Source organism: Desmodus rotundus, chromosome 1 (genome assembly GCF_022682495.2).
Source record: "Desmodus rotundus isolate HL8 chromosome 1, HLdesRot8A.1, whole genome shotgun sequence".
NCBI lineage: Eukaryota > Metazoa > Chordata > Mammalia > Chiroptera > Phyllostomidae > Desmodus > Desmodus rotundus.
In genome coordinates, this window is record NC_071387.1 from 93,899,262 (window position 1) to 93,921,632 (window position 22,371).

Below are 22,371 nucleotides of genomic sequence, written 5' to 3' on the forward strand. Positions count from 1 at the left end.
ACAAACATTTCAGAAATTCATATGAAACCATAAATGACCCCAAATAGCTGCAGCAATTTTGAGAAAGAAGAACAAAGCAGAAGGGATCACAATACTCAATGATATCAAACTGTATTATAAGGCCTCTATAATCAAAACAGCCTGGTGCTGGCATCAAAACAGGCACATAGACCAATGGAACAGAGCAGAGAGCCCAGAAATAAACCCAAGTCTCTATGGTCAATTAATATTTGACAAAGGAGGCAGAAGCATAAAATGGGGTAAAAATAGCCTCTTCAACAAATGATGTTGGGAGATCTGGACGGCTACGTGCAAAAAAATGAAACTCGATCACCAACTTACGCCATACACGAAAATAAACTCAAGATGGATAAAAGACTTAAATATAAGTCGTAACACCATAAAATCTCTTGAGGAAAACATTGGCAGGAAAATCTCAGACATTCCACGCAGCAACATCCTCACAGACACATCCCCTAAAGCAAGGGACATAAAGGAAAAAATAAACAAATGGGACCTCATCAAAATGAAAAGCTTCTGCATGGCTAAAGAAAACAGAACCAAATTACAAAGAGAACCAACAGTATGGGAAAACATATTTGCCAATGATACCTCATACAAGGGCCTGATCTACAAAATATATAAAGAACTCACACGACTCCACTCCAGGAAGACAAACAACCCAATTAAAAAATGGGCAAAGGACTTGAACAGACACTTCTCCAAGGAAGACATACAGAGGGCCCAGAGTTATGTGAAAAGATGCTCAGCATCACTAGCCATCAGAGAGATGCAAATTAAAACCACAATGAGGTACCATCTCACACCAGTCAGAGTGGCCAGCATAAACAAATCCACAAACAAATGTTGGAGAGGATGCGGAGAAAAGGGAACCCGAGTGCACTGTTGGTGGGAATGCAGACTGGTGAGGCCACTGTGGAAAACAGTATGGAATTTCCTCAGAAAACTAAAAATGGAACTGCCCTTTGACCCAGCAATTCCGCTGCTGGGATTATGCCCTAAGAACCCTGAAACACCAATCCAAAAGTACCTGTGCACCCCAATGTTCATAGCAGCACAATTTACAATAGCCAAGTACTGGAAGCAACCTAAGTGCCCATCAGCAAATGAGTGGATCCAAAAATTATGGTATATTTACACAATGGAATTCTACACAGCAGAGAGAAAGAAGGAGCTTATACCCTTTGCAACAGCATGGATGGAACTGGAGAGCATTATGCTAAGTGAAATAAGCCAGGTGTTGTGGGACAAATACTATGTGATCTCACCTTTAACTGGAACATAATCAATAGAAGAAAAAAGCAAACAAAATATAACCAGAGACAATGAAATTAAGAACAATCTAACAATAGCTGGGGGGTGGCGGGACAGTTGGAAGAGGGGATTACAGGAACTACTATAAAGAACACATGGACAAAACCAAGGGGAGGTTGGACGTGGGGGAGGGAGGTGGGTTCAGCTGGGGTGGGGTGGAGGGATGGGGAGAAAAGGCATACAACTGTAATTGAATAACAATAAAAATTTTAAAAATAAGTCAATAAAAAAAGAATTTAGTAGAGCTCGTCTCTCTTCTCCTGGCTGAACCACGGGGGACCAGAGCGATAAGCTGGACCATGTTCCAGTGCAAGCTGATGGCTCTCGACTACCACAACCATGCTGGCTTCAACTGCAAAGATGAAACAGAATTTAGAAACTTTATTGTTTGGCTTGAAGACCAGAAAACCAGACATTACAAGATTGAAGACAGAGGTAATTTAAGGAACATCCACAGCAGTGACTGGCCCAAGTTCTTTGAAAAGTTTCTCACAGATGTTAACTGTCCTTTCAAGATTCAAGATCGACAAGAAGCAATTGACTGGCTTCTTGGTTTAGCTGTTAGACTTGAATATGGAGATAATGCTGAAAAATACAAGGACTCTGTATCTGATAATACAAAAAATGCTGACAATGTAGCTAAAAATGCAGAGCCATTGATCAACTTGGATGTAAATAATCCTGATTTTAAGGCCGGTGTAATGGCTTTGGCTAACCTCCTTCAGATACAGCGTCATGATGACTACCTGGTAATGCTTAAGGCAATTCGCATTTTGGTCCAGGAGTGTCTGACACAGGATGCAATTGCTAAAGCAAATCAAACAAAAGAGGGATTGCCTGTTGCTTTAGATAAGCATATCCTTGGTTTCGACACAGGAGATGCAGTTCTTAATGAAGCTGCTCAAATTCTGCGATTGCTACATATAGAAGAGCTCATAGAGCTACAGACAAAAATTAATGAAGCCATAGTAGCTGTTCAGGCAATTATTGCTGATCCAAAGACAGACCACAGTCTGGGGAAAGTTGGAAGATGAACATTTTAGGATTTCAGCCTCTCACCTACTTAGTACAATTGGGAACCATGTATGTCTTGGTATGTGTTTTGAAATCAAACATTACATTTTCAAGGGAATAATCCCAGAAAATTGACTATGTTGTAGAGATTTACCATCATTGCTTTTTCTTTAATAAAGTTCGGGAATGTAAAAAAAGAAGAATTTAGTAGAGAAAGAAGGACAGAAGCTCAATGAGAGCACCATGGAACGCGTGTGCCAGAGCCCTGGGGTAGTAGGGAGCATGTTGACTAGAAAGGCCATTGAGGCTACAGAACAAGATTGAAAGAAGCAGCACATGAAACTCTGAGATGAAGCAGAAGAGATAGTCTCACACATTCAGACTTTCCTCCATGAAATGTTCCTGGACTAATAAAATAAAAACAAGAGGTCTTTGAGTCTTCCTTGGGGCTGGGGATAGGGTCTAACCACTTTCCATCTATGTACTTGAGAAAAATACTTCTATGAATTTTGATATGATTAAAACTATGTTATTCCTGGATTAATCTCATAGAAGACACTGCTAAGTATCTGCTCTCAGTCATTGTCTTTCCTCCAATCATGCAAAGTTTCATATCCTTATTAGTATGAGCATTTATTTTAATTTGTTTACACTTAAAGCTCATGAATTTGGATTCTACCCACACAAAAATTTGTAATATTAAAAAAGAAATTGAAATGATGTTCAGAAGCACATAAGAAAGTTCTTAAGCCACATTAGAAATAGTCAATTAGATTCAACAATTACTAGGCTAATTATAAATCACTCCTACCTACTCATTAAAGCAGGTCCAAGATACTAGTTACAAGTAATAGAGCTGCATCTCTTTGCAAACAGTCTACAACTCAAGGTGCTGCTAATGCAAATGAGCCTCCCCCTCAATCATGAAGATTAGTTAATGTGTTGGCTGGCTCTTTTAAAATTGAATGTAACATCTCTTCTTCTGATTATATAAGCATACCTACAGTGTAATAAATTTTAAAAATTCAAAACAAGATGAGGGAAAAATCATCCATTATATTTTTATATAATTGCTGTTAAGCAGATTCATTCATTTCTTCCAATATTTTCTTAAAAACAACTTAATGAATGGGTGAACGGAGTTGTGGATGGATGAACACATGGATGATAGGACTGATGATAAGTAAATACATAAGTAATATGCAGACTAATTTTCCAAAATTGGCATCATAATATGTCAGAGATGGTTATCACCAAATATCCATGTTCCTCTATGTTTCTCCACTTGTATTAAAGTTAGTTGGGCCACAAAACTGGGTTTGGTCAAAAGCATGGTGTGAAAATGATGTTCATCATTTCCATTCCTGCCATCAAAAGTCCTTGCACATTCAGCCACACACTATCTCTACCTTGTTTGTCTTACTGTGGAAGCATCCTTAAGTCTCTGGAACTCAAGAAGAGACATAAAGGAGAGCTATGTGGCTTGCACCTGATTGTGATAAGAGCAAGAAATAAATATTTGCTGCATCAGGCAATTAAGATGTGAGGATCTATTCATCAAAACAGCATGGCTCAGCCCATCCTATCACACTCTGTATACAGATTCATGGTCTACTTTTAGTCATTTTACATTGTATCATATGTCATTTCCTATGTCAACACATATTCCTTTCATTGTAATTTCAATGTTTTTGCATCATTGATCATATGGCTGCACTAGAATTTGTTTTACCTTTTCCATGTCTGTGAGTTTTTTCTTTAATTAGAATAAATTCCCAAAATATAATTTCAAAAACTGCAACAGTTTTGAAAGTTCTTTTTTTATTTTACAGTGCCTTCCAGAAAGTTATGCCAGTTCTATATGTCATATAGTCTAAGGCCATGACATTACTAACAATAATGGGAATTAATATTTAAATAATCTTGGCCAACTTAATAGGTGACTGTGGTATTTCCTTTTAATTAAATGTTTATTACTAATGAGGCTGAAGTATCATATATTAGCCATTTGCTTTTGGTTTCCTTTGTGACTTACTATTTCTTCTTCCTGAAATTTTCTGTCTCCATACCATCTTTATCTAACTAACTCTCATGTGCCCTAAAGACTCAGTTTAGAATAATTTCTTCCCATTGATGGTCCCAGCAAAAATTGTCTCATGCCTTGTCACAGCACCTCCTCCTGTGTTGCAACATTAATCATACTCTCTATAAATGTTTTTTTAAAATAATGTGTCTTCACAAATTGACAGAGGTAATTTCTAAGTTGTTTTGTTCTGCTTCTTAAATATCTGGTATGATCCCTGGTTATGTTAGATAGGAAATAAATGCTTGTTTAGTAAATGAATTAACTAATAAAAGTAATAGTGATATAGATGATGTTTGTGATAATTCCTAATAAAAGGATGCAATAATGATTATTGATTTTTAAAATTATTTTATTTTAAATATTTTATTTATTTATTTTTATACAAAGAAGAAAGGGAGGGAAATGAGAGGGAGAGAAGCATTAATGTGTGGTTGCCTCTTGTGCACCCCCTACTGGGGACCTGGTCCACAACCCAGGCATATACCCTAATTGGGAATCAAACCAGTGACCCTTTGGTTTGCAGGCTGGTGCTCAGTCAACTGAGCCACACCAGCCAGGGCTGATTATTGATTTTAAAGTCGATTATTGCAAAGATGATGGGGATGGATACAATTACAGAAGTGACTGTTATATAGATGAAGGCATTTATATTAGTCATAAAGATGCGGTACTGGTTTTAATTTTAATGATGGTCATGTTCATATTGATCTGAGGAGAGTGACAATGGTGTAGCTGAGAAGAATGATAGATGTGATCATTGTGATTGTATCTGCCAAAACATTTAGATGAATTTTCTTGGAAAAGCTAAATTGGAATGGGACAATTTGGCTTAATAAAGTTTATTAGCAAACAGAAGGATATCCTTGGCCATGAGGTTATGACCATGTCTCTGCCTGGACTTGACTCACTGAGGTTTGGTAAGCTCCAAATTTAAGAAAGCCAGGATGAAGCACTCAAGGGATTTATTTCAGAAGATTTGCCTCTGGCATTCAAAGCAATAGTTCATTTCTTCAAAATATCCCTGACTCTCCCTTCAGTGAATAAGACCTCAGCTTAAAAATAAGGCCTTAAGGAACAGGCACAGGCTACCTGATCATGGAGGGCAAGCCTAAAAGTAGTAGATCCATGCCATTATATTGGAGTTTAAAGTCTCTGAGGTTAAAACTAGTAAAGTTCATTGATAATGGGAGATGTTTAGCCATTTTCAAAAGTTATTTTAAGGGTTTAAAATTTTAATTTCTCATCAAGGATAATGAGAAAAAAGAATGAGTCCTGATGTTGCAGTGAAACAGACAACAGAATTTGTGAAAGAACAAAGCATATTAACCTAAATAACTACTAAGTAGTTACCATTGCAAATAAACCCTAAAATCTTAGTAGTTCAGCTTAATAAAAGTTTATTCCTTACTTCTAAAAGGGCCAGTTTAGATTGATGGGTGCTTTGCACCATACAGTGACTCAGGGACCCAGTCTTCTTTCTTTGTTTCTTGCTACTACTTTAACCTGTGTCTTCCAGGAGCACCATGACTTGAAAAGAAGCATGTGGTGACACATCAGCTCTTTAATGCTTCAAATCATAGTGACACTTATTTCTTCTGCTTATCCTTCCTTGCTGAGATCTAGTCATGTAGTCCAGTAACCAAAAGCAGGTCCAGGTGCCTGTTGCTACAATAGCCAATACTTGAGAGGCAGGTGCTGATGTAAAGGAAAGTGGTTTATTTGCAGATGCTGGCCACGGAAAATGGGGGACTCATGTCTCAAAGCCCATCACCCCCTCTCAGTAGAGGCAGAGGTTTTTATGAAGAGAGACAGGAGAACAAAAAGAGATCAAGGGAGGGGGTTGAAAAGTTCTGTACATGCAGATGAACACAGTTCATTCTGATGAGGCAAGTTATGGTCTGGTGTGCATTATCCTGGTTCAGTCATCCTGGATTCATGTTATCCTGGCTTCACAGATGAAGGTCAGCAAACCACCTGTGAGTTCTACAATCCCATCTGAAGTTGGGATGCCTGAAGGTTGGAGTCTGTATCTTTTGAAGTTAGTTCCTAGGATTCTTGTACAAACATGCTATTCATCTACAAGCTACATATTAGTCAGAGTCAGCACTTACAGACACAATGTCAAAACAATTGTGGGGTGGGTTACAGTTCCCCACCGTTATAATTTTCCACTGTTACAGTGCTGTCTAATTGCCATGAGCAAGAAATTATAGCCTTTCTGAGTTTCCAAAGAAGGAGAACAGAACCAGACATAGGTGAGCACTAGTAGTCTTTACCCCATGAGAAATGTCCACATGAAGTCTGGAACAGAGAAAGCCAAAAATTAAAATCTCATTGTGTCTTTCAGACCATGGGAGTGCTTGGACCAAAATGAAGTGCATCTTTCCTTATCCAAAAGTATTGACTGCCCTGTAAGTTATTTAAACAAGATAACCTAGTAATTGAACAACAATAAAAATTTAAAAATATATTAAAAAATAATTTTAAAAAACAAGATGACCTATAAAGACCTTCCTTTTTTTGAGGAGCTAAGATTCAAGAAAAGGGCTGTTAACAGTTAAGTAATATGAGTCTCTGCTTTAACCATCATCTATAGAAGAACATACTAATCAATCCTAGACCCAGACCCCTTCTCAGTGCAATCATCCACAACAAATCAATTAGGATTGTCAGGTGAAATTAACCTATTTGTTTGTCAAATCAAGATGGAAAGAATGTTGCTTCCTGCTATAACAGAGTAACTTGTAGAAGATTTATCAATATAACCAACTGTGAAACTAAACAACGTAAACGAAGCAACTGTTTTCAGCTACAATTCCTGAGAAAAAAAATTCACAAGGTGAGTTCTACAATCCCACAATTGCCTAGCTCTGTCATGGGGTAATTTCTCAATTAATAGATAGGCTGTAGTCCAAGCAGAGCTCATTTGTTATACTGCCCCAAGAAGCAAAAAACAGCCTCTGGGGTAGCTGAAGGAGCTGGAAGCTGTGACATACATAAATAAAAGGGAGCCATGAGAGAGGAGTGTCCAGGAATCTATGAGCAGGCCCCTGTGAGTTCTTAGCTAAATGCTGGGTTGTGCATATGCAGGGTGAGACAACGTGAGCCTTGCAAGTGGCTACTACAGTGATGGAAGCTAAACAGGGAAACAAGAGGTCAAAATATGAAGGGATGCTAGAATTCCAGCCTTGTCAGAATAAAGACTTTATTAATAACTTGTTACTTATACCTGCCCCAGCCTTTTAGTAAGAGACATCAGAAAGGCCATAGCTTAAGAGTAATAATATCACTCTACAGCGAGGTCTTTTCTAGACCTGCCCTAATAAGCCCTATAGTTATGCATTAACGGGACTGCAGGGGACACAGAGTCTGGTGGTTTGATCTTACAAGTTAGAGGGGCTTGGGAAGCATTGGGAATTCTACAAATCTGCTCTAATAAAGCAAAACTAAGCCTACACAAGTTCAAGGCAGTAAAACAGTAATTGAATTACCTAACAATAAAAAGCACCCGTCTTTAGAGGACTAAAATAGAACCCCAAGTATTTATTCTACAAGTCATTTACAATTTTCAGTCAAAAAATTGCTAGACATTCAAAGAAAAAAAATATTGATGAAAATGAACAAAGTGCTAGGGACTATGAAATAATAAACATATATAATTAGAGTTCCAGAAGTGAAAGAGAATGAAAATAATACAAAAAAACACAGATGACGAAATAATGTCAAAAATTTCCCCAAATTTATTAAAAATATTGAGTTCTAGATCCAAGAAGTCTGGCAAAACTAAACAGAAAGAATGCAAAGAAAATCACACCTAAGCATGTCATAGTCAAATTGCTGAAATCCAAGAATAACAAGAAAAAAAAGTAGCCAGAAAAAAGACTTATTTATAACCTTAAATGTAAGAGTTAAAAATAATATTTTAGAAGAAAACATAGGAGAATATCTTTAAGTCCTTGGGCTAGACAAAGATTTCTTAAATATGGAAACAAAGTTATGGTCTATAAAAGAAAAAAAATTGATCTCACCAGAATTAAAAGCTTGTATTTCAAAAGCAAGTCATAAGTCAATATTCCTCATGAACATAGACATAAAAATCCTTAACTAATATTAGTCAAATAAACTCAATAATATATAAAAAGGAAAATATTAATATATAGTGACTGTATTGGTCAAGGCTCTCCAGAGCCAATAAGATATATGTAGGTATACAGAAAGAGGTTTATTTTATGTTGCATTGGATCATGCAGTTATGGAATTTGAGGAATCCCATGATCTGCCATCTGCAAGCTGGAGAACCAGAGAAACTGGTAGCTTAGTTCTATCCCAAAACTGAAGGCCTGAGAACCATGGGAGCCAATAGTGTAAAGTCCTAATTCCAGTCCAAAAGCCTGAGAACCAGGAGAACCAATGTCCATGAGCAGGAGAAGATGGATGTCCAGATTAAATACAAGAGTAGATTCCTCCTTCCTCCTGCTTTGGTTCTGTTCAGGCCCTCAATGGATTGGGTGGTACCCACTAACATTGGAGACAGTGGATCTTCCTTACTTAGTCTACTGATTCAAATGCTAATCTCCTCTGGAAACACCTTTACAGACATACCCAGAAACAATGTTTTATCAGCTATATGGGCACCCTGTACCCAAGTCAAATTGATTTAACACATAAAATTAACCATTCAATGACTAAGTGAAGTTTATCCAAAGAATACAATGTTGTCCCAACATTCAAAAACCAATCAATGTATTAACAATTTCTTAATGATCTAATTATCATAATAGTTTTAAAAGCAAAAAGTATTTGATAAAACCCCTCAGCAAAAGAGAACTAGAAGGGAACTTCCTCAGTATTATAAAGGGCATGAACAAAAACAAAACAAAGCACATAACAACCCCCCCCCCCCGCCAACAAATGGCATTATAGTTAATGGTGAATAAATAAGTGCTTTCCATTTTAATATCAGGAACAAAACAAATTCATTTACTGTCACCTCTTGTATCCAAAATTGTAGTGAAGTCTTAGCCAGTGTAATTAGATAAGAAAAATAAATTAAATCATGCATATTGAAAATAAAAAGATAAAATTTTCTGTATTCAAACTTTCATGAATGTCTACATAGAAAATCTTAAAGAAGCTACATAAAATATTAGTGGAACCATTAAGTGAGTTTGACAACATTACAGGACACCAAGTCAACAGAAATTCTATTGTATTATATATACCAGAAATGAACAATTGGAAAGTGAAATTTAATAAAGATTTCATTTATAATAGAAAGAAAAAACATAAAATAATTAGAATTCTAACAAAATATGTGTAATACTTATATCCTGAGAGAAATCAAAGTAGTCTTAAATAAATGGAGAAAAATTCCATGTTCATAGACTGGAATATATAATATAATTAAGAGGTCAATTCTCCCAATGCTGAGATTTAATTCAATTCAAATCTAATCTTCAGTTGTACTTTTTATAAAAAAAAATTACAAGGCGAATCTAAAATTTATGTCATTAGAAACAACAAAAACAAATAACAACAAAAATACCAACCAAGATTAATCAAAACATTTTCAAGAATATTGAACAAAGTTAAAGAACTTATACATCTGAATCTAAAAATAATTAATTAAAAATATACTATAATAAAGTCAAGGTGGGAGTAATGAAATCATTGGACCAGAGTAAATAAATGGGATAGAGCACGTGCAGAAGTAGACCCACTCATATGTGATCAATTGATTTTCAAAAATGCTTCAAAACCAATTCTGTGAAACATGATAGTCTTCCAAAAAATAAATGGTCCTGGAAAACCTGGACATATGCTAAAAGCTGAACCCTGATTTCATATCCCACACCACATAAAAATTAATGCAAAATGAATTATAGACCTTTATACAAATTTTTAAACTATAATACTTTCAGATGGTGAATATTTTTGCATTCTTGCTTATAGATGACACCAAAAACAAAAATCATAAAAGAAAACTGATACACTTGACTTCATCATAATTTAACATTTGTCCCTCAAAATACATTATTATAAATGTGAAAGCCAATTTACAGACTGGTAGAAAATATTTATAAACCATATATCCATCAAAGGGCTTGTGTCTAAAAATTATGAAGTGTTGGGAACTTCCCTGCCTGGTTTTAGAAGCTGTAAACCCCCATGGCTAAGACTGAGTCAAGGACCTTGGGACCATAAGCCATTAAGGAGACAAAGCTTATCTCCCTGGCAGGGGTGCCATCTCTGCCCACTTTACTTTACCCTGCTTGGCCCTGAGCCTGACCAGTTAGCCAATGATGGGTCCGATTCCTCAAGGGAGGGATGGCCTAAGACAGGCATGGTCACAAAAAAGGCCCACAGGGAAGGACTTGGGGGGCTATCGAAAAAGGTGGTGATGGACCTTCGCCCCTCGGCTTTGACATAGCCTGAGTCCTCATTCTGTCTGCAAGAAGTCTCCTAATCTCTTGGCTGCCTTACTTCCCCTGCTTGATTTAAGCCTGAAACAATGCCAGAGGTGGGTGCGCCCTGTGCTGGAAAGGGCAGGTTCCCTGGGGAGATCAGGCCTAAGAAATAATGCATAAAATCCTGTGAAACCTGCTTTGCTAATACCCTCAATTTAAAATGATAAGGGTCCAAGCCTGAAATAAGTTTGTTTCCCAAAGTCTTATATCCCTTTAGCTATCTGACCATGACTCAGAATAAACCCTCAGAGTTGTTTGTTATCTACTGTTTGATCCTTACTGCCTGACAATGATTGATGAGCTTTACCTGTATTCCTGTGCAAATTGAACCAAATAAACATCCATTGAGGAAAAGGCTCTTGGTCCTTCTCCTTTGAGAGATTGGCCACCTTTTCTCCCCAAGCAGATTATGTCTTGGTAGATTTATTTTTCATCCATGGCGGACAGGGGGCTCTACGTCAAAGCTCCCCCACATTGAAGAATTCATCCAACCTATCAGATGCAGAATTCAAAACACTGGTAATCAGGATGCTTACAAAAAATGATTGAGTATGGTTGCAAAATAGAGGAAAGAGTGAAGGCTATAAAAAGTGAGTTAAAGGAAAATGTGCAGGGAACCAACAGTGACAGGAAGGCAACTGGGATTCAAATCAATGGTTTGGAACACAAGGAAGAAATAAACATTCAATGGGAACAGAATGAAGAAACAAGAATTCAAAAATATGAGGAGAGGCTTAGGAAACTCCAAGACAACTTTAAACATTCCAACATCTGAATCATAGGGGTGCCAGAAGGAGAAGAGGAAGAGCAAGAAATTGAAAACATATTTGAAAACATAATGAAAGAGAACTTCCCTACTCTGGCAAAGAAAATAGACTTCCAGGAAGTCCAGGAAGCTCATAGAGTCCCAAAGAAGTTGGATCCAATGAAGCACACACCACGGCACATCATAATTACATTACCTAAGATTAAAGATAAGGGGAGAATCTTAAAAGCAGCAAGAGAAAAGGAGACAGTTACCTACAAAGGAGTTCCCATAAGACTGTCAGCTGATTTCTCCAAAGAGACCTTACAAGCAAGAAGAGGCTGAAAAGAAGTATTAAAGTCATGAAAGGCAAGGACCTACATCCAAGATTATTCTATCCAGCAAAGCTATCATTTAGAATGGAAGGGCAGATAGAGTGCTTCCCAGATAAGGTCAAGTTCAAGGAGTTCATCATCACCAAGCCCTTATTATATGAAATGTTAAAGGGACTTACCTAAGAAAAAGAAGATCAAAAAAATGAACAGTAAAATGACCACAAACTCACAACTATCAACAATGGAATCTTAAAAACAAACAAACAAACAAAAACTAAAAATGAACTAAGCAAACAACTAGAACAGGAACAGATTCACAGAAATAGAGATCACATGAAGGGTTATCAGCGGGGAGGGGGGAAGTGGGGGAAAAGGTACAGGGAATAAGAAGCATACATAGTAGGTACAAAACAGACAGGGGGTAAAAAAATAAAAATGAAAATAATGAAGAATTCTGACAACTCAGGTACCCCAAGATAGATACCCCAATTAAAAAAAAAAAGGTTGTGGGTTTGAGCAGACATTTCACACAGAACGATATATAGATAGAATATAAGCACAAGAAATATACACATTAGCCATTGGGAAAATTCAAATTAAAACCATAATGCAGACAAGTGTAAACGAACAGCAATAAAAAAATATGTTTAATTAAAAATTAAAAAAATAAATAAAACCATAATGAGATAACATTACATACCTACTGGAGTACCTAAAATTAAAGAGACTGATCATGTCAAATACTGGGAAAGAAAGGAAGCACTTAGACTTCTCATATAATGCTGGTGGGAATGTAAAATTTTTAACCCCTTTGAAAAACAATGTGGCAGCTTCTTCTCTTTTTTTCATTTCTATTTAATGAATTAGGTTGTTTAAAATTATGTATTTTTTCCACATTTTTTATTGTTGTTCAAGCACAGTTGTCTCTATTTTCCTCCCACCACTCCTCCCCACCCCAGCCATCCCCACCTCCTACACTTGATGCTACCCCCCTTTGGTTTTGTCCATGTGTTCTTTATAGTTATTCCTGAAAACCCTTCTCCTTTTTCCCCCATTATCCCTTCCCAACTCCCCTCTGGTTACTGTCAGATTGTTCTTAATTTCAATGTCTCTGGTTATATTTTGCTTGCTTGTTTGTTTTGTTGATTAGGTTCCAATTAAAGGTAATATCATATGGTATTTTTCTTTCACTACCTGGCTTATTTCATTTAGCATAATGCTCTCCAGATCCATCCATGCTGTTGCAAAAGGTAGGGGATTACAGGAACTACTAGAAAGGACACATGGACAAAATCAAGGGGGGGGTGGAGGTAGGGGAGGGAGGGGGGTTCAGCTGGGGTGGGGTGGAGGGATGGGGAGAAAATGCACACAACTGTAATTGAATAACAATAAAAAATTAAAATTAAAAATAAATAAATAAACTGTACAGAAAAAAAAGAGGTAGGAGCTCCTTCTTTCTTTCTGCTGTGTAGTATTCCATCATGTAAATTAGCATAGTATTTTTGTCCATTCATTTATTGATGGGCACTTGGGTTGCTTCCAACACTTAGCTATTATAAATTGTGCTACTTCTTATTGGGGTGCATAGGTTCTTTTGAATTTACATTTCAGGGTTCTTAGAAAGTTTATGGTATACCTACCATATGGCTCAGCTCTTCCACTCTGAGAAATTTACTGAAGAAAAAGGAAAGCGTATGTCCATGCAACTACTTTTAAATGAAAGTATATAGAAACATTATTTGTAATAGCCAAAAACTGGAAATAACTCAAATGTCCATCAGCAGGTTAATTAATAAAGTGTTGTACATCCACACAATCATGTACACCTCAACAAAAAAAGTAACAATAGCAATACATATAGAAACATGGATGAATGTCAAAATCATTACGCTGAGTGAAAAAGCCAGAGAAAAAAGTTCATACTGTATTATTTCATTTATACAGAATTGTACAGAGTGCAAACAATTCTCTAGGGGCAAAAAGCAGACTAGTGGTTGCCTGAGGAAATGTTGGGAGAAGAGACTGATGAAGGATATGGTGCAATTATAAGCCTCACACTATGCACCTCTTTGGAAAAAAGGTTGGAAGCTTCTTATAAAGTTAAACATTCACTTCTTATATGGCATAGCAATTCACAAGATAAATAAAATTATATGTTCACAAAAATCCTTGCATGTCAGTATTTTATAGCAGCATTTCTCAGAATAACTCAAAACTGGAAACAACCAAGTGCCCATCAACAAGGGAATGCATTGAAAAATGTGATGTGTTTGTACATTGAATAATTTCTAGCAATGTAAAAGAATGAATTACTGATACACACAATGATATGGATGAAACTCAAAAACATATTGAGCAAAGAAGTCAGATACAAAAAAATAAATGGCTTTATTTATTTGAAGATTAGGCAAAACTAATCTATAATGGAGAGATCAGATCAGTGATGGCCCAGGATGTGAGGTCAGGGAAGATTTATTGCAATGGCTCATAAGCAAACTATCTGAGGTGATAGAAACATTCTATATCTTTATTAGGATGATGGTTACATGTGTCTATATATTTGCCAAACTCATAGAACTGTACAGTTAAAATATGTGCATCTTACTGTATGTTTACTATGTTTCAGTGAGGTTGATTGAAAAATGGAGAGAGTGTGGGGAGTTTGGAAAGAAAAGTGAAAGGGAACAGATCCCAAAGGCCTTTGAATCTGTGTTTTCCAGCCACTTTATTAGAAACAGCCGGTGGCTTTTGCCAAATTTAGTTTACTTTTAGGCAAATGGTTCATTGGTATACTCTTGGGAGCTATTTTCTAGCTTGGAGTATTATCCTTTTGCATTTTCTTCACAGCAAAGACAACAAAATAATTGGAAAAGAGTTTGGCTGCATAAAAATGTAGAGTGCTTTATTCTTCCTGTGATGCATTTTAAAAAAAACATTTAGTATTATTTTCTCTAATTGTGATGATTCTCACACAATTACAATTGCCTCTATAACTATGGGCACAAGGGGAGGTGTCATGGGCTGGGTGTCTGAGGACCTGAATGGTGTTCTCTGCACTGTCCCTGGGTACCCTTGTGACCCCACAAAGGCCACCTGATTGCTTTGAGCCTTAATCTCCTCATCTGGAAAAAGAAGATGAATGGACTTTTATTGAACTAGCCAGTTATTGAAAGACTCAAATAAAATCATGTTTGTGAATGCATTTTGGATTTAAGCACAGGGAAATAATATCTAACTATGAATATTTTTAAATGCTAATTTTAGAGAAACAAAGAATTATGTTGGCCACCGGGTGAAGGAGGGCACCCATACCTGATGGGGACTATCCTAAGTCACTTCAAATTGTAATATAGAATTGGCAAAGGGCTGTAGAATCAGATCTTAGTTTCTACTTCCCCAAAATATATAATGCAAAAGTATGAAAAAATATGAAATGTGTACTCAAGCAAATTGCTTAACCCTTCTGAGCCTATGTGTTTCTATTTGTACAGTTATAATGAGTATATAGGTTTTATAAGAATAAATTGAGATAACTAGTAAAAACATATAATACAGTGCCTGATAATTTGTTAAATTAAATTTGGGCTAGATAATAATAAAAAGAACTCAAAGAATTTCCTTTAAAATGTAATTATTAAACTACAAGTGTTTCCCTTAAGATTGAGAACAAAACAGGGATGTCCGCTTTTACCTCTCTTATTCAATGTAGTACTAGAAGTCCTAGCTACAGCAATTAGACAAGAAGAAGTAAAAGGCATATTGGAAAGGAAGAAGTAAAACTGTCATTATTTTTAGATGACATGATACCATACATATGGAACCCCAAATTTTCCAGTAAGAAACTATGAGAACTAATAAATGAATTTAGCAAAGTAGCAGCATACAAAATTAATATCAAGAAATCTGTTGCATATTTATATGCCAATAATGAACTAACAGAAAGGGAAATTTTTTTTAATCCCACAAACAGTGCTTAAAAAAGAATAAATTATCTAGGAATAGCTCTAACCAGGATGTAAAAGACCCGTACACAGAAAATTATAAGACACTGAAGAAAGAAACTGAAGAAGATACAAATAAGTGAAAGCACATACTGTGTTCATGGATAGGAAGAACTAACATCATTAAAATGTCCATACTACCCAAAGCAATCTATAGATTTAAAGCAATTCCTATCAAGATTCCAATGACACATTTCACAGAACTAGAACAAATATTTCAAAAATTTGTATGGAACCACAAAAGGCCCTGCATAGCAACAGCAATCCTGAGAAAGAAGAGCGAAGTTGGAGGAATCATGCTACCTAATATCAAACTATACTATAAAGCTATAGTAATCAAAACAGCATAATACTGGTATAAACAGACACATAGATCAATGGAACAGAATAGAGGGCCCAGAAATAAACCTATACCTTTATAATCAATTAATATTCAACAGAGGAAGCAAGCACAAACAATGGGCTAAAAATTGTTTATGCAATAAGTGGTGGTAGGAAAATTGGACAGATAAATGCAGAAAAATGAAACTAGACCACTTTCTTATACCACACACAAGAATAAATTCAAAATGGATTAAAGACTTAAATATTATACCTAAAACCATAAGAATCCAAGAATAAAACATAGGCAGCAAAATTTTGGACATTGCTCATAGCAATATTTTATTAGATATATCTCCCCAGATAATGGAAATGAAAGAAAAAATAAACTAATGGGATTACATCAAACTAAAAAGTTTTTTTGCACAGCAAAGGAAACCATTAACAAAATAAAAAGACAACCCACTGAATGGGAAAATATATTCACATATATCTGATAAGAGGTTAATATCCAAAATTTATAAAGAACTTACAAAACTCAACACAAAAAACAAACCATCCAATTAAAAAATGGTCAAAGGACCTGATAAGACACTTCTCCAAAGAGAACATACAGATGACAAATAGACATATGAAAAGATGCTCATCACTAATCATCAGAGAAATGCAAATTAAAACCAGAATGAGTTATCATCTCATAGGTGTCAGAATAGCTATCATCTCATATCTGTCAGAATGGCTATCATCAATAAGCCAACAAAAAACAAGCCCCGGCCAGGATGTGGAAAAAGGGGAACACTTTTTGCACTGTTAGTGAGAATGCAGACTGGTGCAGCCACGGAGGAAAACAATATGGAGATAACTCAAAAAATTAAAAATGGATTTGCCTTTTGATCCAGCAGCCCCACTTTTGGGAGTATTTCTGAAGGAACCCAAAACACTAATTTGAAAGAACATAAGCACCCCTATGTTCACTGCAGTGTTATTTTCAATCACCAAGATATGGGAGCAGCCCACGTGTCCAGCAATAGATGAGTGGATAAAACAACTATGGTACATTTACAGAATGGAATGCTACTTGGCCATAAAAAGGAAGAAAGTTTTACCCTTTGCAACAATATGGATGGACCTGGAGAACATTATGCCAAGTGAAATCAGTCAGTCAGAGAAATACAAATACCATATAATTTCACTCATATGTGGAATCTAATGAACAAACTGAAATAACAAGCAAAGTAGAGGCAGACTCAGAGATAGAGAACAGGATGACAGTTAAGGTGGAAGGAGGATAGGAGATGGAGGGATTGAGCAAAAAGCAAAAAGGACTCATGGACATGGACAACAATGTAGTGATTGCAGGGGGAGGGGGCATAAGAGAACTAAATGGTAAAAATACAATATCTTTATATTTTGAATGCAATGACCACACAGTGCACATGTCACTCAATGGCATCTACTGCCCCCACTGACTAGTACAGTGAAGTCATCATTGTTCATGCATGTGCATTCCAGTCCACACTCCTTAGCTGCCAGTTTACATGGATGTTGTGCAAACCATTCTCATTGTATTAACAATGGCTGGACTTTTTCCAGACATACATTGTATAATTGTCTAATGACTATGCTGTGCACCTGAAACTACTACAAAATAATATTGAATGTAAACTGTAATTGAAAAAAAATTTAAAAAGAAAACAGTATGCACAGGAACTACTATAAAGGACACATGGACAAAACCAAGGGGGAGGGTGGAGGTGGGGGAGGGAGGTGGGTTCAGCTGGGGTGCGGTGGAGGGATGGGGAGAAAAGGCATATAACTGTAATTGAATAACAATAAAAATTTAAAAAAGAAAACAGTATGCAATTGTTTGATTTATTAACTACATATGATTATTTGATAAAAATTAAAATTAATTTAATATTAAAAAATACAATACCTTTTTTAAAAATTAAAAATAATAAAATGTAATTATTAACACTTCACAAACAGTCTATGAAATCTTTCTATGGAAGAAAGAGTGATACAACAGATGGGGTCCTGAGAATTACAATGGTGATGATGCTAATGGTCATAAACATTTATTGAACATGTACTATGTAACAAACATTGTAATATTTGTTTTACCTGTGTATCTCACTCAGTCTTCTCAATAACTCATGAGTTAAACACGAGAACTTATCCTTATCATGCAGATGAAAGCTGAAGTTCAGAGAAGTTAAAAATTTTGATTAAACACACAGGTAGGAAATGCTGAGCTGGAGCTGAGTGTTCAGTTTGTGCCAGACACCAGTCCAAGTATACTTTGCAACTGTGGCATTGGAAAGATTATACCGTTGCTGTAATTTGAACCATATGCAGCTCAATGACAATAAAATTATACTGTTAGAGACCCAGAATACTGAGGTCTTGCTATTTGTCTCTCAGGGAGTTGTTCTTTAGGCCTTGGGGCTTTTGTCATAACAAAACATTTATGCATCCCTAATAACACCTGTAGCCAGCTGCTCATTTGGTGACACACAATTTGTAGGTTCCAGAGCAGGTGACTTTCACCCACTGTTTATCCACAAACTTATCCATTGTATAGATGCACCTGCCATTTTCAAGGACTCCTACACTTGATCCTTTTTTATTTATTTATTTATTTATATTTATTCAGTTACAATTGTCTGCATTTTCTCCCCTTCCCTCCACCCCACCCCAGCCAGTCCCACCTCCATCCCCCTCCTCTCTCCTCCCCCTTGATTTTGTCCTTCTGTCCTTTATAGTAGCTCCTATAGACCCCTCTCCCCACTATCCCCTCCCCACTCCCCTGTGGCTATTGTTACAATGTTCTTAATTTCAATGTCTCTGGTTATATTTTGTTTGCTTCTTTCTTTTGTTGATTATGTTCCAGTTAAAGGTGAGATCATATGGTATTTGTCCCTCATCGTCTGGCTTATTTCACTTAACATAATGCTCTCCAGTTCCACCCATGCTGTTGCAAAGGGTATAAGCTCCTTCTTTCTCTCTGCTGTGTAGAATTCCATTGTGTAAATGTAATTTTTTGATCCACTCATTTGCTGATGGGCACTTAGGTTGCTTCCAGTACTTGGCTATTGTAGCATAAACAAATCAACAAACAAATGTTGGAGAGGATGTGGAGAAAAGGGAACCCTAGCGCTCTGTTGGTGGGAATGCAGACTGGTGAGGCCACTGTGGAAAACAGTATGGAATTTCCTCAGAAAACTAAAAATGGAACTGCCCTTTGACCCAGCAATTCCACTGCTGGGATTATACCCTAAGAATCCTGAATCACCAATCCAAAAGAACCTATGCACCCCAATGTTCATAGCAGCACAACTTACAATCCTTTTAAAAAGAAAGAACATTGTGCCAAGCAGAAAATTCTTCTGCCCTCACTGAGAGGTCTCACAGGTTCACATTTTCCTAAATGGGCTTTCACATGTGGAAAATAAAGTGGAGCTTAGGACTGGCAAAGTGGGGAGATGACTAAAGTCCAACCAAATAGAAAACTGGAACTGAAGAAGCAGGTGGAAATGATTATGGGCACTTACTTTATATCTAGCACCTGTTAGAGGTTTTTGCTGGAGTATTTCCATATTGTGCTCAAACCAAGAGCATCATACTATATGTTGGTAAGGAAATTCTAGGGTATGCTGTAGTTAACCCATCAGTTTCCCTCAACAAAAATCTATGTCTCATTCATGCTAAGTGTCCAGTTTACCTTGGTGGGCACTTCTGCCCCACGTCCTCACTCAGGGATCTGGGTTGATCAATATTCACTATGTGGCCTCCACAATGGCTATTACAGGGAAACACGAGCTGAAGAGAAATACATTGGCTTTGAAATGTCTTGGCAAAAAGGTGGCACCTCACCTCCTCTCACAATTCCTTAGCCAGAATTAGTTACCTGTGTCTGCCTGATGGCAAGAAGGCTGGGAAATAAGAATAAGTGATGGGTGGGACAACATTTATATTTGACAGTAGATGTTTTTGACACCAATGGGTATTAGGCTTCCCTGTTTTACAGAGCAATAAACTATGGGTCACAGAAGTTATTTGGCTTATCCAAGGTCACACAGGTCTTAAGCAGCACAATGAGATGTCAAAAAAACATGTTTTCTGAGCTCTAAACAGTGGTGGTTGCTGGAGCTCCAACTAACACATCCATATCCCTGGAAACATGAAAAATAAGGAAGGAGAGGGGACAAAGAACTTTGCCTACTCTCTGCTCCCCTTTCAAATAGCCTTCCTATAAGTTCCTTCTACCCTTTCCCTCAACTTATTTTCTCTTCAGTTGTAGGAATATGTGTATTAGAAATAACTTCATTAATTTATAACGCATTTACTCACTATGTGTCCAGCATTGCTCTAGGCATTGAGGGTATATCAATGAGGAAGATACATAAGATCCATGCTACTAAATAGGGTAATAAAGAATTTCAACAAGATGATCTAACCAGGATCAGTTACCAAAGAAACAAATCGAATGATGTGATAGTTTAGCTTGAGTCATTAATCTCAAGGTAATTCATGTTCTCATTTGATCCACTTATAAAGGGCCCCATTACATGAGGTTATATGCTTCCTGAATTCTGAATGCTCCCATAGCAGACAACTCCATGATTTTTACCAGGGAGGAATAAGGACCCTGCTAAATTTCAACTAGTCAAACTCAATTGTGGCAATATGAGTCTTTGTGCTATTCAAGGGGAGCCCCTTCAAGTGCATAGGTCATTGATAACTCTTCTTGCAGTGCTGTGACACTGAGTGTGTTTAATATTTCTCAATTTATACAAGCTTTTGATTTCAGCTCTCAATCTCTTCAGTGAATACATGATGACATCCAGTTAAACTGATCCCACAGATTGAAACCTCTAAGCAAGCCTCTCACTAAAAATAAGTGAAATTATACTTTTAAGAATATTGTGAGGTCAGTACGAATTCAGTTTTGATGAATGAAGCAGAAACATGTCCTTGTCTTCAATCAAATATCTTCTGCTCCAGTGTTAAATGTGGGTGATAGTTTTCAATAGGGGATGGTTTTGTCCCCCAGGAAATATTTTGCAATCTTTGGAGCCATTTGGTTTCTTGTTTTTTATTTTTTGTTTGTTTGTTTTTTGGTTTTCACAACTAAGGGCAGGGGTTCTGCTAACAACTACAGAATAGAAACCAAGCATATTGCTAAACATCCAAGAACATGCAGGACAGTCCCCTGCAGCAAAGAATGGTCTGGTCCCAGACATCCATAATGCTGAAGTTGATAAAACCTGGGGTAGGAGACATTTGTGTGGTTTCTAATGAGGAGTCCAAGAGACCACCTTGCACCTAAAAATCCAAAGTTCTACATAAAAGTGAGAAGACTCACCTGCACATGGTCATTAGAAGAAGAAGCCATGAAACCACAGAAGGCATTGGTTGGTCCATAAGCAAACTGACAAAGACTCACCACCAGACCTCAGAAGCTAGCTGAAATCTATGGAGAGGGAGCTGCTGCATCCTGGGGAGAAGATATGTTTCACCTGTAGAGGATGAGGCATTGCAAAGTCCAGCCAGAGTAAAACATGGGGCTAAATCTACAAAATCATTTTTTGTTTTTATGAAAAAAATTTACTTTTACGTGCAGAATTTAGCCATATACATTTAATAATAATACTGATAGATTTTGCCTTAAATCCCACACTTTACTACTTGTCATCAATTTTCTTTTTTTTAAATATATTTTATTGATTATGCTATTACAGTTGTCCCACTTTTTTCTCCCTTTTATTCCCCTCTGCCCTGTACCCCTCTCTCACCAGCATTCCCTCACCTTAGTTCATATCCATGGGTCATATATATAAGTTCTTTGGCTCCTCCATATCCCATACTGTTCTTATCCTCCCCCTATCTATTTTGTACCTACCATGTATGCTTCTTATTCCATCTACCTTTTCCCCCATTCTTCTCCATCTCTCTCCCCACTGATTCTCCTCCATGTGTTCTCCTGAATCTGCAAAATCTTAACAGTGCACTTAACAAATGGTTTTCTAATCTTTCTTGGTCTTCTCTCTTCTCTAGTTCAGAG

The 22,371-nt window shown here is 36.7% G+C and overlaps 1 pseudogene across 1 annotated transcript; it reads left to right on the forward strand.

Moving 5' to 3' along the window:
* Positions 1-1,584: 1,584 nt before the first annotated feature.
* LOC112304854 (RNA transcription, translation and transport factor protein pseudogene) lies at positions 1,585-2,540 on the forward strand (annotated as a pseudogene). The gene has a single exon (XR_011651433.1). The product of XR_011651433.1 is annotated as an RNA transcription, translation and transport factor protein pseudogene (transcript).
* The last annotated feature ends 19,831 nt before the right edge of the window (positions 2,541-22,371 follow it).